This window comes from Arvicola amphibius, chromosome 5, assembly GCF_903992535.2.
Source record: "Arvicola amphibius chromosome 5, mArvAmp1.2, whole genome shotgun sequence".
NCBI classification, from domain to species: Eukaryota; Metazoa; Chordata; class Mammalia; order Rodentia; family Cricetidae; genus Arvicola; species Arvicola amphibius.
This window is the reverse complement of record NC_052051.1, coordinates 20302902-20307916: the sequence shown is the minus strand read 5'-3', so window position 1 is coordinate 20307916 and position 5015 is coordinate 20302902. Positions and strand designations below refer to the sequence as shown.

At 47.6% G+C, this 5015-nt stretch overlaps 1 pseudogene; it reads left to right on the top strand.

Annotated features, from left to right (window-relative positions):
• Window positions 1-4260: 4260 nt before the first annotated feature.
• Window positions 4261-4618, top strand: LOC119815420 (annotated as a pseudogene).
• The last annotated feature ends 397 nt before the right edge of the window (window positions 4619-5015 follow it).

The window sequence follows — 5015 nt, the reverse complement described above, 5'->3', positions numbered from 1 at the left end:
TTACTCCTATCTATAAATAGTATGTCCATAATTCTCTTGATCTTAATTAGCTTTTGATACTGTGACATGACACTGAGGTCCTCACAGCTTGAGAAGGAGTTGACAAATCTGCCAAAACACTTAAACCTTGGCTGATTAGAGTCATTAACTTTGTGTGACCTTTCTGGGCCTGGTACCTCCCTCCCAGGACCTTGATTTCTTATCTCTGAGCTGCGTGGTACCAGATCATTCCAGGCTCTCTGCCAGCCCTGAAAGCTGAGGTTGTTGCCTGCATCATTTTAGAGAACTCAGGTAGAATTGTCCTGAGATGCCAGTAATATAAGTAAGTGAGTAGGGTCCTGGACCTGCTAGGTCGGCTTCCATGACACCTTGGAGATTTGTGTCTACAGGAACGAGGACCAAGAGACATTGCCAAGACCAGGAAGGTGGATGAGCGCTGTGGCTTGCCAGCTGTCAGCTGTATTGGGCTCTTTTAGAAAAAGCCATTTTCTGGCCTGGTTTTGCTCTTTCTCCTAGAATAATTCATCTAACTAAACTTATTTCTTGCTGCCTCTGTGAGGTTTCCATTTAAAAATCATTCTTCCACTCTCGGGCACAGATTCAATTAAGAATCCATTATTCCCCTGCACTGTAGGTTGGGATTCATACAGCTTTATGTAGTGTTGAAAGCCCAGTTTGTTCAATTTTTTAGACCAAAATTGTTATTTTGCATTAAAAATTTATTCCTACCACTGGTTTGATAAATATTAAAATTAGCATTATCAATCAATTCATATTTTTTTTAACAAAGAGGTGGCTTTGAAAAGTGCTAACTGTCTTGTCCCTCACTGTGATGACCTTGGGTAGGTCTCCTGGTCACTTAAGCCTTTGGCTGCTTTCCATAGGAAACCTAAGTTGCACAAGTAACTGCTAAGGTCCTTTGAAGGCTTGACGTTCAAGGCCTGGGCTTCTGAGCATTTCTGCCTCCTGAGAATTCCTAGTGAACTCGGTGCCTGCATGATCCCCTCCATAGGTTTTTAAATGCTGGTTATCTGCATGAATTCTTAGTTATGAACTAGATAAGTCAGTTACAGACATCTCTATTGATAACTTAGCACAATGCCTGTCAAACGGGACTAGTGCCAGGTCTGGGACAGATGAGCACAGTGAAGGCTGGGACTGTGGTAAATAATGTATGTAGGTATTTACATGCATGTGCACTGAGAGGCTAAAAGTAAGGTGTGTTGGAAGGCTGTATACCTATAGGTGGTACTTACAGTAAAGGGGGTCAAACCCCATACCCTTCTCACCCCCTCACTCAGGGATGAGGCATTAGAACCAAAGGAAGGTATGGGGGGTAAGGATTCCTTCAAAGAGCACCACCGTCAGTGTGTGGAGTCTCACATCAGAGAGCAGTGGGTGCCACCATCCTCTTTCCCCAAGACTGAGGCCCACATGAGCTGAGTGGGCCCTGTAGGGTGGCAGTCCAGTGGACTACAATGACCCCTGCCTGGCAAAATCTAAACAATACGGTGCTAGTAGCTAGCTAGGTTCACAGATGAGGGGTCAAAGAAAAGATGTGCCCCAGTCTGGTGAGGCCTCCGCTCCTGGGGCCTGTGAGGTCAGAGTGGGGGAGAGCAGCGGCCACATTCTGCATGCTCTGACCTTAGGTGCTGGGTAAGGACCACGCGTGAACCAAGAGCCAGGGAGAGTACATCACTGGGAGAGCCTGCAATGGGGTGAGCCTTGGGGACTGGGAGAATAGGGTGAGAACACCCCAGAGGAAGTTGTGGGGGGGCCAAGCCAGGTCAGCTCCTCAGAAACTGCTGTCTCTTGCTTCCCTGACACCACTCAGTTCCTGGAGGGGTTAGAAGCTTTAACGAGGGCACCCTGCCCTGTGCTGCTGTCTCACCCGCTGCAGACCTGGAGCGGTCTTGCCACTTGCATTGCAGCTTAGCTCCGTGCATGTAGGTAGCCAAGTTGGGACCAGCTTGCACCTGCATCGCCATGACTGCTTCCCAGTGAAGTGCGGAGGCCTGAGTTGTCCTTTGGTTGGAGGTTCTTGCCCACTCATTGGGCTACAGTGCTGCCTGCTGTCAGTGGAGTCTCACCAACCTTTTGTTTATCGTGTTGGTGATTTAGGGCCTTCACGTCTCCGTTCACTGTTCTGTTTCTGCTACCCACTTTTCTTTCCACAGCATTAAGCTGTTAGTAAGCTCGCAAACTACCATTCTGTGTAAGTGTGGATATACAAAGCATGCTTGATCAATGCTGCGTGCTGCATGTGGGATGCTGTACAGCCAGCACCACCGTCCAGTTCCAGAACATTCTCACCCCACTTGAGGAAACCAGCTAGCCATGAAGCAGTCACTTCCAGCTCCGGCAAACAGCCTGCTTTCTGTTTCTATGAAATTCCGTACTCTAGCCCTTAAGATAAATAGAATCACACAAATGTGACCTTTTGGGGGGCTCTTTTCACTTGGCTCAGTGTTTCCTGCTTGCTTTACCTGCCTTTGTAGCAGGTGCCAGATTTCATCCCTTTCTAGAGCGGTGTGACATTCTCTTGCATGGACATGCCACATTCTGTTTATTGGTTAATTTGTGGATGTTTGGGTTTTGTTTTGTTTTCTACCTCTTGGCTTTGTTGACTGAGCTGCTGTGAACTCATTTTGGTTTGCATACCTGTTCTCAGATCTTTAAGGTATGTGCCTCTGCAATGCTTTGTTGACGCCCATGAGAGGCCTTACCCTTTCTGAGGAGTGGATGGGGGGCGGGGAGGTAGCAGGAGGGCACAGGAGGCGAGGAGGGAAGGGAAACTGTGGTTGGCATGTAAAATAAATTTTTAAAATTTAATAAAACAACAACAAAAAAAGGTATGTGCCTCTGAGTGTCATGGCCAGGTCACGGGGTAATTGTTTGCTTACCTTCTTGTGGAATGTGTTAGTTCTCTGAGGATTAGAATCTGTAGAAATGGACTGAATTGTAAAAAGGAACATATTGAACTGGCTTACACAGAAGGACGCTGACTGGTCCTTGGCTTTATACATGCTAGAAAGCCAGAAGACCCAGGACCTGCCCACCCCAAGCAGCTGGAAGCCAAGAAGCTGGAAGCCTCAGAAAAAGAGGGACAGAGTTGACTCGATCCCAGTGGGAGGCTGAAGACTAAGAGTCCCGTTCCCCCCCCACCTCCCCCCCGCCCCCAAGTCACCAGTTTGAATCCCTGGGTGATGGTAGCCGTAGTAAATGCACTCACTCAGAAAATGTGTGCATGTGCTGCTTCCTTCCGGTTCCCTTCTTGGTTCCACCTGGGTCTATTGGATGGTACTATCCACGGTACTATTCATGTTGAAGCTGGGGCTTCGCCCTTTGCCTGCTCTCACACAAGCCAGCGGTCTCTTGCAAGGCTCCCTGAATCTAGAATGCAGGCCGCTTTCCAGCCAGTCAAGGTGACAAGATTAGCCATCATGAGTAGCTTTCCACAGCAGCTGACCGTTCCATCTGCTCCAGCGATTTGGCGTCAGTCCAGTTTTCCTGCATTCTCCCTGTAACATGTAAGAGCCAATCCAAGAGACCTACTTCTGTGTTCTAAGATTTAATATCATCCTTATAAATAGTAAATGACCATTATAAATGTACATACTTCTGAGATAGAGGAGGGAGGTGGTGGAAGGGGTTGCTTTTGTTTAACATACAGGGAACCTTGTGCACAGAGACCATCAGTCTTCTGCTAAGGCCTGCAGTGGACCAAGTGAGGCCCACACCTGTTTTGGAAGGCAGCCTATTTTACTTGCTCAAACTCTGGTCTAACTAAAAATACCTTCATCCAGAACAGCGTCTAAGTGTCCGAGTACTTCTGCCTAACCAGGTTGACACAATTTTTAAAAAACTTTTAATATTTTATTTGTCTGTTTATGTTCATGAGTGTTTTGCTTCCACATGTGCCTGTACAAAACATATGTGTCTGGTGCCCTCTGAGGTCAGAAGAGGGCATCAGATCTCCAGGAACCGGAGCTACAGATGATTGTGAGCCACTGTGTAGGTGCCTCTGTCTCCTAAGTACTGCGATAATGCCACCACTCTCGGCAACGTGAGTATATCCATGACCTCAGATATTTAGACCGTGTGTGTGTGTGTGTGTTAAAAACACTAAAACATTAAAAATCCTTTTTCTGAGGCGTGGTGGTGTGCGCCGCGGAGCTCCACTCGGCCTGCTCCCGTCCTGACTCACCGCCGTTCACTCCTGCCAAGGAACAAGTCGGTCAGGAAGCCCTCGCAGCAGCCATGGCTTTCAAAGACACTGGGAAGACGCCTGTGGAGCCCGAGGTGGCGATCCACCGCATCCGGATCACGCTCACAGCCGCAACGTGAAGTCGCTGGAGAAGGTGTGTGCCGACCTGATCAGAGGCACCAAGGATTAGAACCTGAAAGTGAAGGGGCCGGTGCGCATGCCCACCAAGACCCTGAGGATCACTACAAGAAAAACACCTGTGGTGAAGGCTCCAAGACGTGGGATCGTTTCCAAATGAGAATCCACAAGCACCTCATTGACTTGCACAGCCCTTCCGAGATTGTTAAGCAGATTACTTTCATCAGTATTGAGCCGGGTGTGGAGGTTGAAGTCACCATTGCAGGTGCCTGAGTCAACTGTTTTAATAAATTGACTTAATCGGTTAAAAAAAAAAAACATTAAAAATTCTCTTCTAGCTATTTTGAGGCGTACAATAAAATGTCCACCATAATCATTGTACTATGTCACAGAACATGAGCTGTTTGTTATTCTGTTCCGACTGAGCTCCCAAACCTGTCAATCATCTGTCCCCAGCCCTCCTGCCACTGTTCTGTTCTCTACATCTCTGAGGTCAGTGGTTTGCCACCCACATATGCATATGAGCAGTAATTGTTTTTTCATGTAGACACATCACACACACACACACACACACACACACATTTCATCCATTTGTGAGAGTTGTGAGCCACCATGTGTATGCTGGGAATTGAACCCAGGTCCTTTGGACGAGTAGCCAGTGCTCTTAACC